General features: G+C 39.5%; 1 protein-coding gene across 1 annotated transcript in view; it reads right to left on the bottom strand.

Annotated features, from left to right (window-relative positions):
• HIPK3 (homeodomain interacting protein kinase 3) overlaps window positions 1-10,672 on the bottom strand; it is an 88,156-nt gene extending 77,484 nt beyond the window's left edge. Inside the window, exon 1 of the mRNA XM_081321634.1 lies at window positions 10,606-10,672. The gene's annotated coding sequence lies outside the window, so the exon portion shown is untranslated. The remainder of the gene's footprint in view (window positions 1-10,605) is intronic.
• Window positions 10,673-24,058: the final 13,386 nt, after the last annotated feature.

Below are 24,058 nucleotides of genomic sequence, written 5' to 3'. Positions count from 1 at the left end.
TTGTACATAATGCTAAATCATAATGGATGAAATTCACATTAAGTCAAACACAAAAAGACAACCTTGTAGGTTAGCATTCCTTCTGAGCCAGGTCACATTATTTACATTCATTGGATAGTAACATAGAATATTTCCTTGAAATGTAAAACGGGTGCTGCCTCCTCCCCCCCCATTATAATTTCATCCTGCTTTGCACCAGCACAGTATGCCTTTTACAGAGTCAAAACAGTTCAAAGGCTACAGATTTTTCCTGTAGGTTAGTTTGTAAAGTACAACAAAAGATAAAGGACTGTAACTGCGCGACTTTATGGACATAAAACGAAGTGATAAACACCTGCTCATATCTATCACTGCTTTGCTTTAACACATCTTTGGGATGCTTCCACAGCTGGAAAAGCTATTTTTATTCTTCCACTGGACTTAAAACAATATCACATGTCATATTTTAATATGTTGGCATGCGAGTGTCCAATAATTTTATACAGAGGTTTTCCTTGACTTACAACCACGACTAGCACCAGAATTTCCATTGCTAAGCAGGGTGGTTGTTAAATGACTTGCACCTGATTCTATAAGCTTTGCCATGATTTTTAAGCAAATCACTGCAGTTGTTAAGTGAATCATGTCATTAAGTGAATCGGGTGTCCCCATTGCCTTTGCTTGTCAGAAGCCAGCTGAGGAGGTCAGAAATGGCAATCAAATGACCCCAGGATTTATTATTCATATGCTCATAAATACATGGCAGTTGCGAAACACTCAACTTTTGATCAGGTGACTGTGGGAGCCTTGGTGGCTCAGTAGTTAAAGTGCAGTATTGCGGGCAAACTCTGCCCACAACCTAGAGTTTGATCCTGATGGGACTCAAGGTTCACTCAGCCTTTCATCTTTCTGAGGTCAGTAAAATGAGGACCCAGATTGTTGGGGACAATATATAACACACACACCCCAGAGAGTCTTTTAAAACAGGGATCCCTAACCCCCAATCCACCGGTGCTATGCCACAGCCTGTTGGAAACCAGGCCACACAAGTGTCAGATGAGTGCGCAAAGCTATATTTGCACAAGCATTATATGCACATGTGAAACCATCCCCTCTCCTTCATTGCCAGCTGTCCACATAGATGGAAAAGTTGAGGACCACTGCTTTAAAGTACTATGAAGCGGTATATAAGTCTTAAGTGCTATTGCTATAGCCATGGCGGGTGTTGCAACAGTCATGTGAGGACTTGCTGTAGGTCACTTTTTTCACTTTTCATTTCTCAAATGACCACTAAAAGAATGGTTGTAACTCAAGGACCACCTGTATTGGATACTTTTATGCTAATATATAAAAATATGGTAGAGGTGCTTAAAGATCAATATATGAAATTCAGACTGGAGGATTCCTCGGCCCCTTGGGAAAGGAGAAAAGAATCCTTCAGAACCATGTGTTTTCCGGCAATTATTATTATCCTCATTATTACATTTCACTGTTAGCAAGTAAGAGTAGAAACAGACAACTGTTCACACAGTGGAAATGTATCAACTTGTTCTAATAGACCTTAAATTTAACAATAAAACTTAGCTAGAACTGACATAGGACTGGAATCCATTGCTGAAATACTGAATAACTTAAAATGATGGTGTAACTTAAAATAAGTTGAAGGCTTATTCTTATAACACATTAAATTGCTTTAAAAACGTCAAGTCACAAAAATAATTTTGGAATAAAAACAGAAATGCGGTCTGCTAAATAATATTAACTTATGACGCAAACTGAATTAACTATTACCAAAAAGGGACCCATACAATTTCAGTGGAGGTGACTCACCATTGCAGACTTTTAGAGAGTAACAAGCATTGATATGCAGAAGTGCTAGTTTGCTTAAAGAACTAGCATAACACAATTCATTAGCGCAACGCCAAAGTGCAATTTACAGACCTCCAGTATAGATGCGTCACTAATTTCACATGTCTGAATAAGTTATTAGTCCTTTCAGAAGAAAGCATTGGTAATCTCTGTGTGGTAAGACAAGAGTTAGAAGAGCAGCAAACTGAAGTAGGGCTGTTGTTGTTTTTCACAGGGAAAGTTCTTTAATCTTGACTCTGGTGTAATGGGGCCATAATTATAGAAGTAAATAAATTAGCAGCCAACTGCAAAGGGGAAATTAGTGAAGCTTAAAGGCTATTATTTCCCACTTAGACTCCCTCCAAAGTGCTAATTGTCAGTGCAGAAAGTACGACAGTCAAGATGGAGAAGTGTGGAAACAGCAATTAATATGTGGAAATGAAGAAAGTGCTTTTTGCTCTCCTTCTGTACCCCCCCCCCTGAAGATTCTATAATAAGAACACAAAACACCTGAACCAACAGGCTGCCGGTCTTTGTTTTGCATTTTAATTTTTATCCTATCCAAATTCAGAATCTAACCACAGTCTCTAGTAATCAGATATGGCAAGAACAGATGGAAGATTCTTCTCAATGTAAAAAGTATCCCACATTTGTTGTCTCTTGACCTGCCCCCCTCTCTCCCCACCTGCTTATCTTTTTCAAGTCTCAGTATATAGACTGGAGTTTATTGAATAGAGAAAAGTGGTATACATACTGTATATCTGCCTCTTTTAGTGTACAGTTGATAGAATATCTCACTGTGTTCAGCAGGGAACTATGGACAGTATGGTAGATATACTACAATACAGTCCTACATACTGTATGTTCACCCATTAGTACATTTCAATAAATAGAGCTTACTTTGTAGTAAGTGTATGTAGAACTGCACTCTTAATCTTCTCTGTGTTGTTTGTTACTTGGATGAATGAACCAAGGTTCGTTTATGGTGAGCCATGAAGTCATTTTTGCCTCCCAGCAACTACATAAGATTTTCTCCATGACAACCTATCCCTAACCTGTTCTTTCAAGTCTCCCAAGGCTGTACTATCCTGCTTTTTTAGACTCTAACGTGCTTCTTTTGTCACAAGGAATATCATAGCTTCCACGATTCTGATCTTTGCAAGTATAGAGACATCATAGCATCTGAATGTCTCTTCTGAGGATCCTTTGCATTTTCAGTTATTAGAATAGTGTTATTAGCATACCACAGGTGTTTCTTCCTCCTGTTTCTTCCAGTGCAGCTTTTAATATGTATTCCACATATAGGTTGAATAAATGAATGAATGAACCTTTATTGTCAAAGTACAACCAAGTATATATTGAGATTGTCTGAGCCTCCCTTCGTGCCCCCACCACCACAACTCACAGTGACAACAAACCCACCATCTTGTTATACCATGTGAGCTAACTTCACAACACACTGGCCTCGCAAGTCAATCATACATAAAGTTATTTCCCGTTCAAGAGCCTGACAGCCCATGGATAGAAGCTGTTCTTCAGCCTGCTTGTATGGCTGGCTATACTCTTGTATCTCCTACCCAATGGTAGGAGAGTAAAGAGGTACCAACCAGGGTGTGAGTCGTCCCAGAGAATTTTTATCACTCTTCCAAGGCAGCGAGCCCTGGCAATGTCATCCAGTGGTGTCAGGGGACAGCCCACAATGTTTTGTGATGTGCTCACCACCCTCTGTAATATTTTCCTATCCGCGGCTGTCAGGCCAGCATACCAAACCACAATACAGTGCGAGAGGACGCTCCCTATAGTAGACCAGTAAAAGAAGGTCATTAGGTGTTGTTCTACCCTGTTCTTCCGCAAGACCCTGAGGAAGTGGAGTCTCTGTTGGACCTTTCTGGCCACCTGGGTTGCACTGACTTTCCAGGTAAGATCTTCACAGAGGTAGACTCCCAGGAATTTAAAGGAGGAAACTCTCTTCACACAGCCCCCCCCCCCGATGTAAAGTGGGGCAGATTCCTCTCTTTTCCTCCGGAAGTCTAGCACCATCTCCTTTGTCTTGCCGATGTTCAGGTGAAAGTTGTTCTCTGAACACCATATGGATAGTTTTTGTACCTCCCCCCTGTACGCTGTTTCATCTTCACCTGTAATAAGACCCACTACGATGGTATCCACTGCGAACTTAATTATCGCAGTAGATGGGTCGGATGATACACAATCGTATGTGTACAATGAGTACAAGCAGGCGCTAACCATGCAGCCTTGTGGCGAGCCCGTGCAAAGCTTCAGGGGGGTGGATAAAACAGACCTGACCCTCACTGTTTGCAGCCTTGTCACATTTTGTTGCCAACCTGAAGCCAGTTTGTTTTTTTAATTGTTATAGAATTTGTATGGCCGTCCATAGAATTTATATGGCTACCACTCACTTTCAGTGAGTCTAGGCAGCTTACAAACAATAAAAAAAACCAATATAGAGTAAAACCAGTTTGTTTCACCATGTTCTGTGTATATGGTAAGAACTCTAATTCATAGTAAACCTAATCATTATTTACAGAGGTTTAACACTGGTCCAAAGAGAGAGAAGAAGCCAAGGGATTGCCTATGTCATGGCAGGACTCATCAGTGCAGTACATGGGAAATCAGGAAACATGAGCTCTTCTCATTCAGGTAACAGCATACCCTGCCTTGTTGCTGAATTGACACAAACTGTCAAACTGAGTTAGCTGATGCCAATGCTGTCTGTGTCCTATGACCAGAACTGAATCCAGAAGGTACAAATAAAATGGTCCACATAAAAAGAACCCTGATGGCAGTGTTTAAGTGCACTATTGCTGGCAAATTCTGTCCACAGCCTGGAGTTCGATCCTGACAGGGCTCAAGATTGACTCAACATTCCATCCTTCCGAGGTTGGTAAAATGAGGACCCAGATTGTTGCGGGCAATGTGCAAATGATACTTCTGTATTGTAGACCACCTAGGAAGTGCTGAAAAGCACCATGGGGCGGTATGTAACTACTCCCCTTGACTTCCATATCCACTAGCTTTCCCAATATTTTTATCCTCTTTTGACAGTGGAAAGTTTCCTGGATGGCCATTTCCATTTAATGTAAGCCTAAATGATATTCCTATTGCTATAATCTGCTTCCTCTAGGGTATTCTGCATCTGAAACACTGCTTTATGCCTCAACACCCTTTCCCACAAAGAAAGATTGAAACTGGATAACAGTTATCAAAAAGGGCTACATCTACAGCCTCTTGAAGAGGTAGTCTGCAAAATCTCTTTCAAGACTGCCAGCATCCCTCTACCCAAGTGAACACCTTCTAGGTTTATCACACATAATTTGACCCACAAAATATCAAAAGAGATTTAGATCAAGCCCACAAATGGCAGACGTCTTGAGACAGAGTAGCACCCTGTTCACTTCCTCAAACATACTAGCTGAAAGGATCTGCAGATAACATAACTAGACTTTGGTCCAGTCACCACATCAGAAACTTCCCAGGAAGAGCCAAGACCTTCTCAAACCTGAATGACCTGACCAGTACAATGGAAAAAAACAACAACAGGTAGGAGAACTACCTGTTCATCCTTTCCTAACAGAATTTGCTATCCTCAGTAAGACTGCTGACAGTTCACTGACACTTTGCCTCCCTTATTGCTATAATGTCAGCTCAAACACGAGCTTCTACTTGTATGTATGCAATCCAAAGACATCTCCAAATTCCAAAGTCTTCAACAGAGTAATGAAAAGTACACTGTGATGTTGTGATGGAAATTATGTATAGTACGTACTTGTGAGTGTCATCACAACACATGTACAAAAAGGAACAAGTATGTATCACAGTGTCATGATGCATTTTTCCCCTAATTTATCTTCTTTGCCTCTTTCTCCCCCACCATCCCTACACACCTCTGATTTGAAAATGTTCTTTTTTCTTTACTTCTTCCACCAATGCTTTAGGTGTCATTTCTGCTTCTTCCAATTTCTGGAGCTCTTCAGTAAAGTGACTAATCTGCATAAAGAGGCTGCTTGAGAGAAGACTTGTCAAAGTCTGGATCTTCTCCTTTTGCCAGAGGTTAAATATGCAATTTACATAACTGGTGACAGGCCACCCTGACCTATTTGGAATGACCTTGTGATAACTTAACACTGGCATGTTTGCAAAAAAAGAAGTTCAAAAGAATTGTTTGCGTCTTCCAAAGTTTACATTCCATAGATTTGCCATCATAACTTGCAGAGCATCCACATTGTTAAGCTGGAAGAGGCAGGGATCCCAGGTATGCAGGTCAGCCAGGGTAGGTGCATAGGTGCTGCAGTGGGGAGCACGGACAGGCAGTCCAGAGTGCATGTGATAGCAATAGCACTTAAGACTTATATACTACTTTACAGTACTTTACAGCTCTCTAAGCAATTTACAGAGTCAGCATCTTGCCCCCAACAATCTGGGTCCCCATTTTACCAACCTCAGAAGGATGGAAGGCTGAGTCAACTTTGAGCCGGTGAGAATTGAACCACTAGCAGTCGGCAGAATTAGTCTGCAATACTGCATTCCAACTACTGTGCCACCATGGTCAAGCAGGGTGTGCTGCAGGCAGGCACTCTGAAGTGCAGGTGGGTGTTCAGGGGATGCCATGGGCAGGTGCTCCAGAATGGTCCTGGGTGCTGTGAGGGTGGGGGAGGCATTGTGGGCAGGTGCTCCAGAGCATGGGCAAATACGCAGATGCCATGAAGTTGAGAGTGCCACAGGCAGGCACAAGTACGTGGATGTCCGTGGATGCTGTGGACGGTGGGAATGCTGTACACAGCTACAATGCAGACTGGCTGGGCGAAGTTGGAGCAGGAGTACCTTCCAACTTCCTGCCAGATTCCCCATTGACTTTGCTGGTGGGAAGCTGGCAGGGAACATCAGAAATTGTCCCTCAGCTCACCCAAGTGCCCAGGTCACAATCAGGTAACTGCAGGGACACTGTAACAACCAGAAGTCCAAGGACTGGTCATAAGTCCTCCTTGTTTAGAGCCATTGTAATTTTGAACAATCGCCGAATCAGTTGTTGTAACCTGAGGACTACCTCTAACAAGTTTGGGATAATAAGCCTGTTTAAAACTATAGTTACTACAGACCAATTACGTATGTCTATTTAGAAGTAAATGTTGTTATGCTCATTGTGGTCTCAAATAAATATGCATAGCATGTCTTAATCATGTGTTTAGTAACAAGGAAAAATACTTAGTACATACCTGAAAGAAAAACATTGCTATTTATAAACATGATAAATATCTCGCTGTAGTTTTTACTCTTAAGTATTGAGTACTTTTAAATAAAATATTATGAGATAATCCCCATCTTATGAATTTGATTATGTTCTCTAGCCATTATACCTGTGTTCTAAACCTAAATTATCTAAATATTATTCCATGGGTAAGCAAAACTGTCAGCAGATTAATATTTTTCATAAAATAAATTTGCAGACGACACCAAGCTGGCAGGAATAGCCAATACTCCAGAAGATAGATATTTTAAATACAGGAGGATCTGGACAGACTCGAACACTGGGTGCTATCTAACAAAATGAAATTCAATGTTGAAAAAAGTAAGGTTCTACATTTAGGCAGGAAAAACCAAATGCGCAGGTATAGTATAGGTGGTTCCTTGCTCATTAGTAGTTACTGTGAGAGAGATCTGGGAGTCCTAGTGGAATATGAGCCAGCAGTGTGCTGCAGCTGCCAAAAAAGCCAACACAGTGCTAGGCTGCATTAACAGAGGGACAGAATCAAGATCACATGAAGTACTAATACCACTTTACAATGCCTTGGTAAGGCCACACCTGGAATACTGCATCCAGTTTTGGTCACCACGATGTAAAAAAGATGTTGAGACTCTAGAAAGGGTACAGAGAAGGGCAACAAAGGTGATTGGGGGACTGGAGGCTAAAACATTGGGAACGGTTGGTGGAATTGGGTATGTGTAGTTTAATGAAGAGAAGGATGAGGGGTGACATGATAGCAGTGTTCCAGTATCTCAGGGGCTGCCACAAAGAAGAGGGAGTCAAGCTATTCTCCAAAGCACCTGAAAGCAGGTCAAGAAGCAACGAATGGAAACTAGTCAAGGAGAGAAGCAACCTAGAACTAAGGAGAAACTTCCTGACAGTTAGAACAATTAACCAGTGGAACAACCTGCCTCCAGAAGTGGTGAATGCTCCAACACTGGAAGTTTTTAAGAGGAGACTGGACAGCCATTTGCCTGAAATGGTATAGGGTTTCCTTCCTGAGCAGGGGGTTGGACTAGATGACCTCCAAGGTCCCTTCCAACTACTTCTTCTTCTTCTTCTTCTTCTTCTTCTTCTTCTTCTTCTTATTATTATTATTATTATTATTATTATTATTATTATTATTATTATTATTATTAGAAAAAATATAATCACAAAACTAATAGCAGTACATCCATAAAATGGTATACAAGTGCTTGATAACTTGTATGCAGTCTTATATTGAATATTAGAGATTTTGAGACACATCTTTTTAGCTAATTTAAATGTTTGTGTAGATTGTGTTTGTATACAGTATATATGTTTGTGTATAATCTATTAAGATGGTTTTTAGAATAAAAATAAATTCATATAATTAATTGGAGATACAATTATTTTATTTATCCCTTAATACAGTAGATTATTAAAATATTTGTAAATGTGTATGTGTATGTGTGTGTGTGTATTAATATTATAAGAGACTGTTAAAATGTTGATTCCGGGATAAAATCTTTTATTTTACACTGAGCCTTTTATATATATAAAATCAGCAACTCCAAGTAGTACAGTATTTCTCCTTATTGTAATCATTATGCTTATTTTGGAAGGATTGCACTTTTCAGAAGTATTTTGTCATCTACTGAAAATCTGGGTCAAGTCAAATTGAGCACCAAACCAAACAGTGTTAAAATGCAAACTTTCACTTAATATCCACTCTTTTAAAAAAAGGTTGAACTTTTAATACATCAGTTGGACTTTAAAAATAAATTATTGCAGGTGAAATGCAGCAGATTTCAACTAATTGGAAGATGATTCAGTATTATGGCATATATAAAAATTGCTTTTTTCATCCAATTATTTACTCACTAACATGGGGCATTACTTAGCCAACCTTGAATTATTTGGGAAAATGAATCAGAGTCTGACTTGGGTAGCACTTGGATGTGAGACCAACAGGAGGCCCATGGGTGTAGCATAGACTGATTATTATTCAAAGCAGTCTAGAGCGTTTTCACAAAATAATAAGAAAATCATCTTAAATAAAATTACCAATACTCCCAAAGGTAACTAAAATGCAAATATGGTATTAAAATATGGTTTAATTTATCTCTGTTAACATCAAGATTTTGTTTCAAAATATTCATAGTAATATTTATTTTTTATTGCATTACCCAAAACATAAAAAGCTTCCATTGCTTACAAAAAAGTTCATGCATTTTCATTAATAGAAATTGATGTTCATCTTACTGGTGGTTATAAATATTCCTAAATTACTTTTCTAACTTAGTTTTATCATTTTGATAACACTAAGTATGAACAGAAATTAATTTCTGAATCTGAAACTCTTGCTGCTATTCCACCTGGCCCCAAGACTGCAGTACCTAAAAGTATACTGAGATCCATTGTCATGATGACGCACATAAAATATTGGAATCAAAGCCAACAATCCAAACATGTCCCTGATAGAACTCTCATTTATCTACCTCAAGATCCTAAAATCATGGCATTTAAGTACCAAGATTTAGAGCTGGGCTGAAAAGTGGAAATTACGCAGAGAATATGTCTAATACAACACATCCTGCAAACTCTCCTCCCTGCTATTGCACAGGAAAAAATGTTTTGCACTTTATTGCAGACTTATGCAATACAAATATTTTGTAAGTAAGGGCTGAAATGGAGGAGGAGAATGAAAAGCAGAGCAGGCTGGGCAGAAATAAACACATACTGAGAACATGTCCTGGCTACATAGGCCTTTATCAGAAGATTAATATTCTAGCAATAATAGAATTCAGTGCTTACGTATCATGTGGTTTTCATCATGGCCAACAATGTTATAATGCCAGACATAACAAAAATTGTTTTTGCTTCCAAAGATATTTTAGTCTAAACTAAACCTACATTGTTGCCATTTCTTTTGGAATCATTGATATAGAATGAGTAACAGAAAAATGAATATTAAACAGAGATGGTTTTAAACTGATGTCTGTATAAAGGTGTGTATGTAGGGAGAATGGAAAAACAAAGTTTGACAGATTTCATAATTGTCTTAACATTTCAGACTGCATATTTAAAATGTTAGAATGACAATAATTTTCTCTCATAGCAAAATTTTCCATAACATGCTGAAATAACATGAGCTACCACAGAAAGAATGTGACCCTTCTGAAAAAACTATGTTCACTATAAAACTGTGCCACAGTTTTTATTTTTTTTAAAAAAAAGATGGAAACAAGAAGTAATCACCTAGACCAAGTTAGGCAACACAACTGAGAAATTAATGTATTAAGTATGCTTTTAAATGAATGTTCTTCAAACAGTTCCCAAGAGAATAGGTATAGCTAGGTCTTAGTTTGGCAATTGAATAAGAGATTACATTCCTCTAATATTTTATTGACCAAATTTTTCCAAGAAATCCAAGCATACTTCAGTCCAGGAATGAGGAAATTCAAATGATCCTTTTACATGTTTAGAGAATATGTGTGAGAGTTATGACATTATGTTATATAACCCTGTCACTGATACACAGTCTGGTTACACACCTACTCCCTCAGGAGCCGTATAGAAAAAAGAAGCACCTCTGTCCAGATTTTGTCCTCGTGCAGATGTTTTGCCAGCCCATGATCCTTCACAAAGATATAAAATAAGTTTAGGAGAAATTCAACTGATCCATGTACTTTAAATGCATTATGCTGTCTATCAGGTACATGAACAGGCCCTGTTTTTACAACACAGTTGCATCAAGGTGGGAGGGGGGGTGTTGATAAGGATGGTGAGACAATACCCAAATCCAGCCAATTAATATAGGGTTTTATATTTAATCACAGACCCAGTCTTACTTGACCTAAATTGATTCTCTCCAGTCAATTAACTCTTCTTATGTCATCCAACCACTCTGACCTTTTCTGTTTTCATTTCTTCCCCATGATTACATGAGAGGATGTAAAGAAGCAGGAACAGATGGGAATGGGTTCAGCATCCTCAGCCATGTCCATAGTAGTGCTGACCCCAACAATGCCACTATGAATTTTCACCCTTTCAGGCACAATAATATTAGGAAGAAAAATGACAGCTTTTCAACCTGCCTTTTCAGTGACTGGAAGGATTAAATGCTCTGAAAGGAGCAATCACTAGACCGCCTATGTCATATAAACAGGCTCAGATAACAGTTTAAAATGTACGTCAAAAGCACAGTGAGAAAAAAATACTCTGCAGTCATTACCAAATTTAATTTGCTTTCCTTTACCTAAGAGATAGATAACAAACAACTCTATTTATTACCATCAAGGTTATACTGAGATCAAGTGCTTTTTTGAGTTAAAGCAAGAGTTCAGTTGCCAAGATGGTGGTGCTGGGCTGACAGTATTAATGATTACCCTGCATAGTTCACATTTTATTGCTTGCCGTTATTGCTTTCCATTATAAGAGGCATAAAACATTAAGAATGGGTACATACATGGACACACTTTGTTTTCGTTTCTTTTTCCCCACCCACTTTCCTTTCAGTTTGCATTATTTGGATTGCAGGCCTGTAAGTCAAGATGTCTAGTTTTTAATTTTCCATAAACATGTGAAAAAATCTCCCAGGCTGAAGAACTGGGTACAAATGCTTATAAATGATACTTTCAATAGTAGAAATTGCTGCTTCTGGTATCTTGAGTCTATGTATGTATTTCAAACTGACACACATCTACACCCAGTTTGTAAACCCAGTTGCTGATCCATAAATAGAGTCCATGTCCAGAAGCTTAGCTCAAGTATAGATAAGCTTTGCTGCTTTAAGAGGTGACCATTTATTTCAAATGCTTCTTATAACAAGCAGAAAATATGAAGGAGTCCTATAAATAGTTAAGAAAATACAAAAGATTTTTCCCATGAATGGAAACAGCTATACCAAAATAGCAGTTTCCATTAATATATTACAAGAAAGTCACTCTATTAAATAAGCTGAATTCCCATATACGTTTTGAGTTTCTTTGAGATATAATTTTTTATTTTTTTATTTATTTTAATCCCATTTATATCCTGCCCTTTTCCGAAGACTCAGGGCGGCTTACAATTTAAGCACAAACCAATGTGCTTAGCAATAATTGAGAACCATTGATCATTTCTCACTTAAGTAAGCTGGAAATAAGACAGAGGGAGCATCAGAACTCAAGGGTAATGTACACACAGAAGGCTCGAGATTCAATTCCTAGCAACTCCAAACAGATTTTTTTTAAAAAAAAAAATCTTGCCTGAATCCTAGGAGACGATTAGTAACTAGTACTGTATTTAGATCTGCTTCTCTCAATCTTGGCAATTTGAAGAGGTATGGACTTCAACCCCCCAGAATTTTCCAAGCAGCAAAGCTTTTTTCTGGCTTGTTATAATAATCTATACTTACAGTTTATAAGACTAGTTTTGTATAGTGTATGCTGTTGAACTCCCATATACTGTCACACTGGAGCAGATGAACCAAAGTCCACCTATCTATATGACACTAAATCATTATATTCTTCTCAATCCTTGAAGATAAGAAAGCTATATTTGTATAGAGGAATGCCATAGATTATAGTGCTCTTTTCCAAAATGGCTCCCTATCTTCCTAAGCATACAGTAAGAGAATATGTCAGCAAATATCCTTCCATTTAAGGAACAATAGGGTAAAAAGAAAGCAAGAAACTTGTTGATTATCACAAATATTTGTGACTTAAGCAAGAAACAATGCAAGTGAAACTGCGACTTTGCTTATAATCTTATCTCAGCTTTCCTGTCATAAAGGTCATAAATGCAAGGATTGGTCGTAAATTTATTTTCTGTCAGTCATGACTGCAAACACTGTCACTAAATGAGTAGTTCCTAAATGAGGACTTCCTATAATGACACAGAGGAGCCCTCAGTTTCGAGGGACGCAGACTTCTAACAAATGGAGCAAGTTATCATTGTAAATAAACAGTGGAATGTAGACTGTCTCTTGCATCTTAGGTTTCCATCCTATAATTCTGGTGTGTTGTTTTTACAAGCAAACTTTTAAATAATTGTATGGGTCTGCTATTTTGGTTTATTCAATATTGACTTTATTTTCAGGGTGTAGACAGCACACTAAAAAGCAGAGACATCACCCTGCCAACAAAAGTGTGTATAGTCAAGGCTATGGTCTTCCCAGTTGCCATGTATGGCAGTGAAAGTTGGACCACAAGAAAGGCTGAGCGCCAAATAATTGAGGCCTTTGAACTGTGGTGCTGGAGAAGACTCCTGCAAGTCCCTTGGACTGCAAGGTGATCAAACTGGTCAGTCCTAGAGGAGATCAACCCTGACTGCTCTTTAAAAGGCCAGATCCTGAAGTTGAAACTCAAATACTTTGGCCACCTAATGAGAAGGAAGGACTCACTGGAGAAGAGCCTAATGCTGGAAAAGATTGAGGGCAAGAGAAGAAGGGGACAACAGAGAATGAGGTGGCTGGATGGAGTCACTGAAGCAGTAGGTGTTACCCTAAATGGACTCCAGAAGATGGTAGAGGACAGGAAGGCCTGGAAGAACGTTGTCCATGGGGTCGCAATGGGTTGGATGCGACTTTGCAGCTAACAACAACTACAGTTGAATTACAGCTAAATAGATATTTTTCTGTCACGGCATCAGTGCATATCAATGTGCCTACTAATGTCTTTCTCAGCAACTGCCTGGCTTCCTGACCTTCCTCATTTTTTTTCTTTACTAGGCATCTAGTCTGCTGCAAAGCAAAGAACCAGCTTCTAATACCATGTTTAATTACAAGAATACTTCTGGAAGTCCACAGATGTACGGGCTAGTTTCTGTAGCTCAGTGCCTTGCTAAGAAGGAAGGAAGGAAAATATGGAAGAGAAAATAAGAAACCTGGTTTGCCATTTGATTAACAGGTATTTTGTGACTGGCACTGCTCAACAGGGCAGTTATTTTGAGAACCAGAAACATGACAGCCATTTTGAGGCAGCGCCTGCAGTGTGTTCCCTCACTATACCCAGTGTGGCCATTCAACCCAAAGGTTTGCCTGTTCTTAGTCCAGATGTGATTATTATTTCTTAAGTTTACATTTTTATGAACCAGTAAAGAACTGTGAACATAGCAGTCCTTCTTCCATTATTATTTTTTTAACAAAAGCTCCCTGTGACGTTCTAGTGGAATGCACAGATGACCCTGGGGAAAGAGTGGAAGAGATGCTGCCTAGGAAACAATCAGACGAGAGAGGCCGGAGACCCCAGTGGCTTAGCGGGCAGAGAAAGAAACCTAGGAAGGACTCACCGTAATGGATAAAGCAGTTAAAAGTGGCAGCAGGACGTTTGGGCCTTCAGACTTGCAAGATTCTGTTAATGTAGCCTTACAATAAAGTGGAATTGGTCCATCTACTCCTATTTCTTGTCTTACTTACCTGGGAGGGCTGATAGAAGCAGATTGGGCTAAAAGTGGTAGATCGGTTGAAGGGAGACTGGAGTTGCAGCTCCCATTTCACATCATCCAACATTTCATCTGACCTGGAAAGTTAACACAACTCAGGTGGCTAGAAAGGCCCAACAGAGGCTTCACTTTCTTAAGGTCTTGCGGAAGAACAGGGTAGAACAACAGCTAATGACCCTCTTTTACCGGTCTACTATAGAGAGCGTCCTCTCGTATGGTATTGTGGTTTGGTATGCTGGTCTGACAGCCGCGGATAGGAAAGTATTACAGAGGGTAGTGAGCACAGCACAAGACATTGTGGGCTGTTCCCTGACACCACTGGATGACATCGCCAGGGCTCGTTGCCTTGGAAGAGTGAGGAAGATTCTCAGGGATGACTCACACCCTGGACGGTATCTCTTTACTCTCCTACCATCCGGTAGGAGATATAGGAATATAGCCAGCCGTACCAACAGGCTGAAAAATAGCTTTTACCCGTGGGCTGTTAGGCTTTTAAATGGGACATAATCTTATGCAGAATTGACTTGGGAGGCCGGTGTGTGGTGTAGTTGCTTCACATGGTGTGGTGGGATGGAGGGTTTGCTGTCACTGTGTGTTGGGGGGAGAGAGCACGGGGGGAGGCTCAGCTAATCTCAATGTACACATGTTGTACTTTGACAATAAAGGTTTATTTATTTATTTATTTATTTATTTATTTATTTATTTATTTATTTCAAACAATATGTCACTTTGATACATAGCATGGATATATGCTAGGTATTTTACCTAGTTCTTTTACAAGAAAATATTGAAACAATATTTTCTGTAAGGGGACAAGTTCAGATATTTCTTATTTTAAGAAATGGCTCCAGTATTTGAGTTTGTTCTCTATTTGTCAAAAGTAGCTGTGTTCTAGAAATGCTAAGATGAAACTATACAGTCTAGCTTTCATTATAGGATTAAGGACTGAGTTTATATCATCAGTTATACAACATTATTATGTGAAACTTTTTTCTGTTAATTATTTTTTATTTAGTCATGTTTAGTTTAGTCTGATCATTATAATACGCCTAGATTTCTTTCTTTAAAATAACTATTTATCTTTTTTTCCAATGGCAATGGTTTTTCCACAATTTAAAAATACAATAAGCTGCCCATCTATTGACATCTACTTTTTCTGTTTCTCAGATTGCAAACTGTCTAATTTATACTGTATCTACAAGTGTCTGCCAGCCTAAAATGATTATTTGTTTATAAAGAGTCAAATGTTTAAAAATGTAAAAAGAAATGTGTTTTGAAGCAACTTGTTAAAGCAGTCATGTGTTAATGCAGTTCATCAAAGCAGCTATTTGTTCTCAATCTGGGTTTAGAGTGATGTTGTTTGCATTCTTCTGTGCTCTAAAATGCATGTTCCAAATAATGTTCAAAGCATGTGCAACCTTAGCACATGCATTTGCCCTGTTTAATGTAGTAAATTACTCTTTCTCTTTCCCCAATCCCAGAAACAGATATACTGTATTTTATAGAAAGTCAAACTTTAATTAAACATATTCTGTTTGCCTATATAGTAGAACCTATATTGCTAGTGCAATATGTTACAATATTAAAGTTTTCCATAAGCACATCCATACTATACAGTGTAAGAGATATTTATTTTTGTATTATTTGCTCTTTTTTCAGCAACACTACCAAATGTCAGCACCTGTAAGTGGAAAAGTGATGAAAGCAATGCACTGGGAAAACATTCCCAAGATTTTGCTTTGTAAAAATATATTTAGATGGCTTCTAAGAAGCAGTTACTCTATTTTATTTTTATTCTAAAAAGAGGCAGAGAAAAGAATTGTTTAAGGAATCTACATTTCAAGTATTCACCAAGAAAAGCAGCAGCAGCTGACAGTCTATGTAAAGCCAACCTACAAAGAGTTGTCTAAAAAATAGATTGTTTTACAAGCTTTTGCTTGCCTACGCTGGCCAGCTGAAGGCTTTAAATAATTTAATCCCTAGAGCAACTGCCAGCCCCAACTGGAATACTGAAAGAAGGACTGAATTCAGTTAGGATACAAACAGGTGCTGCCTCATAATGGTTCTTTAATCTAGACACTGATGACAGCCTTTTCCAGCCTTCCCGTAACTCTCATAATTCCCAGCTAGGGTCCCATGAAATGAATAAGAAGGAAAATACAACTGACACATTCTTAAATCAGCAAGGAACAAATCCAAATCCCAGATTAGTAAAACACCAGGCTAGACACTAGGAGACTGTGAGTTCTAGTCCCACTTTAGGCATGAAAACTGACTGGGTGACTTTGGGCCAGTTACTCTCAGCCCAACTCACCTCACAGGGTGGCGGTTGTTGTTGTGGGATAAAAGGAGGAGGAAGGAGTATTGAGTATGTTCACCACCTTGATTTATTTACAAATATAATAAAGGCAGATTTTTAAAAAAAATCTAAAAAAAATGTGACCATGCAAAAAAATGCCTTTTATAATCTAAATAATGTTCTTTGCATCTTCCTTCCATTTTTTCCCCTTCTCTTTTTCTCTGACTACATACTGTCATCAAATTTCTCACTCACTGCCTGAATCAGAAGCGGCTAATCCCAAGAATAACTGGTCACTGATTATTAGGTTTATTATGAACTAAGTTAAAGCAGCAACAAAAAAGTTCTGATGCCAATTCTATTTTCAAATAAGAAAGAGAGAGAGAGGGAGGGAGGGAGGGACAGAGACAGAGAGAAGTAAAGATTTTATTTATTTATTTTATTTATTTTAATTCCATTTATATCCCGCCCTTCTCCGAAGACTCAGGGCGGCTTACAAGCTTAGCAGTAGCCTTCATTCTATGTATATGCCTGCTTATTAGGGCTTTCACACACACCCAAAGCGGCATTATTACAAAGTCAGCTTAATTGCCCCCAACAATCTGGGTCCTCATTTTACCTACCTCGGAAGGATGGAAGGCTGAGTCAACCTTGAGCCTGGTGGGACTCGAACCTGCACTAATTGCAGGCAGCTGGTGTTACTTAAGGAGGCATTAGCCCACTGCTCCACCAAGGCTCATTTTGTCTATAAATGAAAAGAGTCTTGTCTTTTTTGATAAGATTAACTTGCTTGTATCTGGAGACTGTTTACAAATAACTATTAGCCTTCTTGTCAGTGTGACAACCAGCTCTTATAACTGCTTCTATAATTTGAAGACAGACTCTTATTTTCTTTCTGGGCAACTCCTCCCTATTGAAAGAACCAAAGTTATTTTTTTATAAAGAGCTTTTGATCAGCAAAGATTTTTTTTAGGATTAACACTTATTTCCTCTCTTCTCTTAATGTAGAGAGTAAGGAAGATAACACTGACAGATAATCAGAAACACTTACTGAGGCAAAAGGGGTGACCTTTTTTTAAGGTCTTCAGTAAGATAGCATTCTGAAGCAGCTCAGGCAGATACTTCCCTAATTCACTGAAATGTAAGGAGGAGGATGGGGTAGAACACAATCAGATCTACAAGGTTCTATTATTATACCCTATTTCAATAAAAGTAGTTTTAGCCTTCACGCGAGCTTGCTTTCCTGATCTGTTCTGCCTAGTGGGGCTGACATTTACTTTGGTAAATCACAGAATAAGGGGATTAATATTTTACATTATAAGTCAAAATACTTTCAATGTCCTTGCTCCAATCACCATTCTGCACTAGGAAATCTTTGTCTTTAGTCCTTGTCCCTGCCCCTAAATATTGCCATCTGATGTTTGCCTTTTCCGTGAAAACCCCTATTGTATGAAACATTCCGCCTCGTCGTTCGGCAGACCTCCACCCTATTAGCTTTCCATAAAGCTTTGAAGATCTGGCTCCCCCCCCCCCAAGCACCGGGAGAAGACCAGCACTTTAGAACTTTGATTTGGCACCAGTTTTTTCTTGTTTTAATTGGTTTGGTTTCATAGTTTTAATGTGATTTTACGTGTTTTAGGTCTTTGGGAGCCACCCAGAGTTGGTTAAAAGGTGGGCAGCTACAAAAATGTTTTAAATAAAATAAATAATTCCTGCCATTCATAACTGACAGCTCTAGGGGCCAGAAAGGAATCCACACTCAGCAACGGCAGAACCCATATGTCTGGGCTTGGATGAATGAAGGAACTTTCTCCCTAACCTTTTTTTTCTGGAACAGGGGACACTGCCCCCAGAGCCACCAGTTATATGTCCTTTCTTGTTTACAGGAAAAAGTGTTGCAGCTCTGCCATAACAGCAGTCAGCTGGACATGATTGTCCACCCAAACCAGTTTGGGTGGGTTTTCATAAGAGCAGATGTGAGATCTAAGTTTTTTTCATGGCAACATTTGTCACTGTGCCAAGCCTTCAGACCACCAAACCATCTGTTCCATCCTCTCTAGTACCCAAAGAGGCTTTTGGACAGTTTCCTTGGGCTTTAAACAGAAATGATCTACTGTATATCAAAGACTTGAATGCTATCCTTTGAAAGTTGATTTCTTCTCTAAAATGGGTCTTTTCATTTGTTCTTGTGTGGCTCTTTTCTGCCCCAGAACAGCTTATTTTATTTCTGACAGAGGCCGATGGCTCACAGCATATTTTGGGCAAGTTCAGTTTCATCTATAGGATATAAATCTCCATCTATCATCAGCTTACTTCCACAATCAGATATGGAAGCAAACAGGAGAAATGTCACCATAAAGCAATTCTTTCATTGCTCTATGAGCTGCCAGCCAGACACATAACCTGATTTCTGAATTTGCTTATAAGTTAATGTCTCAAGTCAGGTATCATCATTCCAGACCATTCATCACCACCACTCATGCCTGCTGCCAAATGCTTCCCAGCTTTTCCCTGTTCCAGGGACCTCCAGATATTCCAAGATATTACATAGTCTCCCCTCAAGGATCAACAGGATTGTACCAGGCTCTCCTACAAGTACACTGCTGACCATGCTCATAGTGTTGGCGTTCACGTATGACTCCCCACTAGATTTGTCCACTTCACAGAACTGGATGGTAACATTTTTGGACCACTTTGTTATGTGGGAAGAGAGAGGTTTATAGTGTGTCTTAATTGCCAAATGTCACCATATGACCTTTCCAATTATTTATTAAATCAGAAGGGTAGGAGAAGCAGCCTAGAATCTTAATTTGCACTGCAGCAGTCTGAGAGCTGAACTATGGAGTCAATGTATGGAGACCTATAATTCATAACCAAGCCTGTACGTGAATTCTGACACAATTATACTCTTACTTTATTTTTTACAAATAAAGATTTTCAAATAGACTATCTTATAAAATTGGCAGAATAGTACAGTATGCACTTAAAACTTGATGTACTCTAGGGCTTAGTTCCAGAGTCTTTGGTTAACAACAGAACTGTATCTTAGAATTTGAAGACCAAAATCCATGTACAGAGTAAAGCCTTTTTTATCACTGAGGCTTAAATCCTAATCCTTTTAGCTCCTTGAATGAAGTTTAATTGGAAATACCTGGACAATTGCAATAAGCTCTGAATTTTTCTCCCTGACATGGTGCTCTTCTATTTTCTTTTTATACATATAGTTTCCCTGAACGCCCTGTTTGAATGGACATGCAACATCATGTTTTACTTTAGATTACTGATAAAACTTCAGTATTTTTTCCAATCTGATCCTTTGGTCTCTCTAAGCTTTATTATTGACAGCAACTTGGTCCAATTCATAGATGAAAAGCCTCATTCCCACTTCCCCAAGTATGGAAAAGTGAGAAATCAATTTCAACTGCTGGAAAATGTTATTGTTTAGTAATATCCACACTTATACTTGCTATTCTTTCTAAAACCATGGTTTATTCTGGTGGGAGCTATGATATTTGGGTCTATCCTTTATCATAGAGGTGGTCTGTTGACCTATTGTACTATAAACCAGGGGTCCCCGACCTATGGGCTGTGGCAATGGCTGGCCAGTGTGCAGACGCAGACGCGCATATTCCCTCACACTCATGCTAGCACCCTTGACTCCATTTCTGCATGCGTGTGGGCACGAAGGTGGCTACTAGCGCTGGGCAGGTGTGTGCGGCCCATTGTATGCACGAATGGGGCCACTAGGGCCACGCTGGTATGCGTGGCCCCATTTGCATGTGCGCATGCGCACACCAATTTAGAAGATGCTCTCCTTTCCTCCGGCCCTGAGCCTGGAAAGGCTGGAGACCTCTGGTATAAACAACACTTTTATTTTTATTCAAATTCAGGAATTTTCTGCTTAAGAAATACTTTAGACTGTCCAGCTTCTGCTTTACCAGTCCTGACAACTACACCTACATACCGTGTTTCCCCAAAAGTTAGACTGAGCCCGATAGTAATCCCTAGCTTGATTTTTGGGGGTGGGCCTAATACTCCAAAACTAAGCCCTAGTTTTGGGGCGAGGCACACCCCTAAAAATCAAGGGTAAAGCTGCCCCACATGCCCTACTCCCATTTACCTTACCGATAGGACTACCACTGTCAGGCCTCCCACACCCCAACACCTGTCGCACTGCTACTTGACTTCTTCTGTGCCTGCTTGCCACTTGTGGCTGGCCACCATGTGGCGCATTATGCCATTGCTGCTCCTCCTGGCTGGACAACACATGGCGCTTCGGGCCACTTCCACTGCTTGTGCAGTTCTTCGAACAGCTTCCACTGCTTGTGCAGAACTTCGGGGCCACTTCCCTTGCTCGCTTGCTTCAGGTCACTTCTGTTGCTTGTGCACTTCGGGCCACTTCTGTTGCTCGCGGCAGGAGGCCACGTGGACCTTCGGGCCATTTCTGCTGTGGAAACGGCCCAAAGAGCCTTGCAGCGTCCTGCCGCGAGCTGCAAAAATGGTGCAAAGCACCATGTGGCGTCCTGCCGGGAAGAACGGGAACAGCGCAATATGCAACATGACGTCTGGCTGCAAGTGGCAGCAAGCGGCCAAAGAAGTCAAGCAGTGGCACGACAGGTGTTGGGGTGTGGGAGGCCTGGCTGTGGTGGTCCTAAGGTAAGACATTCTCTGAAATTAAGACCTAGTGCCTCTTTTGGAGAAAAATAAAAATAAAAATAAGACCTGGTCTTAATTTGGGGGAAAAACAGTAGTTAATCAACTTCATCAAGAGGAGGATTTTACATCCAATAATCCACCAATTTGTTTTCCAATTGACGTGAGATAAGAGAAGGAGAAAGTCTACTGCATTTGATAGCAATCAGGAGCGGAAGATATGACCAAGGCTCTCACATTGCCCTAGACCAATTTAGTACAATATGTTTCATCACAAAGCTGTAACTCTGCCAATTGCATAATTTACCTCTGCCCTATCTCGGACTCTTCAAGCAACTGAATAAATATGACTTTGGCAATGGATGACCTACTACAGAAAAGCAAGGTCAGTAGCAAGATAACACATATAATACACACTGGTAGGCCTTAGACTAATTCCATTCTGGGGCTATGGGGAACGAGTTCTATTTAGTATGAGGTTGGCCTCATTTTTCCATTAGGCCCTTCATGTCACACATTTCATAATCTTTGCTAAAAGCCATGTCTTCTGGCTTTATCATTTGGAAAGCCTTCTCCAAGTGCTCACAGAAAATGTGAGCTCTCGCAGATCTAGGTGCTGCAGGAATGAATTATTAGAGTACAAAGTGTAACCTGGAAAGAATCCAAGATCAGTGATGCAGTTTTTGCAGGCTTGTTTACAAAAACCGAGGCTCAGGTTTGAGTATTCTGAACAGAGACATAAAAGTTATTTAAGTGCTGAATTTGAAACCCAAAGAATGTGGGCCATTTTTGGCAGCAGGAAACAAGTAGGCCAGAGGCACCAACACTGGCAGGTATACTGAACAGGAAAGGATGTATATTTAAAAATAAATAATAGTTTTCATTGCTTTTTTTTTTTACGGTTAGGAAGGGAAAAGATGATCGGGAAAGCTGGAGAAGAGAACGTATAAACTGAAACCAAACATTTTCCTCTGGGAAATTGGCGCAATATAAAAAAAATAGCTTCTCTTTGAAAAAAGTCATCACTGCAATTTGTTTATTTGTTAATCACATTTGTAGAGCACCGTGATCCCAAAGAACTCTCGGTGATTCACAAGATAAAATCTTGTTGGTGGGGTTGGCATGTTCCAGGTACCAACTCTCAAATGGTATCAACTGGATCCAGGAGGTGCGTCTTCTCTGTTGCCATACTTGCTGTATAAAATCCATCATCACCACTCCACAAAAAATCCTGATGACCCCAAGTCTGCCTTCTTTCTGAAAAGCTATGAAGATCTGGCTCTTCTTCCAGGCACTGGAAGATTTTTGTGAACCCGTTCTGATTATGCTGCTACTTTGAACTGCCTCCAGTGCAACATGTTTTAGCATAATTTATTTTATTGGCTATTATTTGTTGATTTTAATTGTATACACTCTGCTGAGCTGCATCTTGAATGGCACCCATTTAAGTTGAATTAATAAATGAAACTGCAGCTTGATTCTACATATGTAACATATACCAGATCAGAAGGTGCATGAAGAAGACCCAAAGCTAGATACACATTCTTATGTACCATTATTAATCACTATTATTTCTCTCCACTAATTTGATTCCAGAAAAAATAAGAAAAAGTATGTGTTTACTTTCCTGGAATATCAAGTAAATACTATTTTTACTCTCTCCTCTTCCACCATCTATTATTATTATTATTAGTGGGTTAGGACACTGAGCTTGTCGATCAGTTTGGCGGGTCAAATCCCGAGTGCCACGTAACAGAGTGAGCGCCTGTTACTCGTCCCGTCTTCTGCCAACCTAGCAGTTCAAAAGCACCTAAAAATGCAAGTAGAAAAATAGGGACCACTACGGTGGGAAGGTAACAGCGTTCCGTGCGCCTTTGGCGTCTAGTCATGCCGGCCACATGACCACGGAGACATCCTTGGACAAGCGCCGGCTCTTCAGCTTTGAAAGAGATGAGCACCGGCCCCTAGAGTTGGAAACGACTAGCACGCATGTGCGGGGGAACCTTTACCTTTATTAACAAATTGGGGACACATCCCTGGTTTCAGGCCATTCAGAAGACTCTATGACCATTTTGTTTTTATGTCTGTCTTTCTATCTAGCTATATCTGACTGACTGACTATCTGTTTAGGCATCCCACAGTGATCCTTCACAGAACTCTGATAAGAAAAGCCACAATAGCAGATAAATGAAATTAAGTACGATTTCTATTATTTTCCCCCAGGACTATCTTTTGAAATTTCATTTACATTCTCATCTTCTTTCCTTTTCATCTCTGACATTCCTAAGTGATAAAGAGCCAATAGGGTTTGGGAAAAGATGCAGGAATATTTTTTTTTCTGGGAATCCTGATTTGATGATCCTTGTTATTAAAACAAGCAACTATCATCTCTTAGAATTATTGCTTCCCCAGCTTTGTCTCTGAAAGGACCTTTAATATGCAATTTTTTAAAAAGCAAGCTTATGTATTCATCAATTTCTAAAATTTATTATCTATCTTATATAACATTTAATACAAAATTGTGGCTCAATTTATTCTTCAAGCCAGGTGAGTTAATTCAGTAAAATCATACTTCAGTTAACTATGAATAAACATAATGTGTTAACGTAGCCACTGAACCAGGAAACTTG

This window comes from Vipera berus (assembly GCF_964194415.1).
Source record: "Vipera berus genome assembly, chromosome: 1".
NCBI lineage: Eukaryota > Metazoa > Chordata > Lepidosauria > Squamata > Viperidae > Vipera > Vipera berus.
This window is presented reverse-complemented; position numbering and strand designations above follow the sequence as displayed.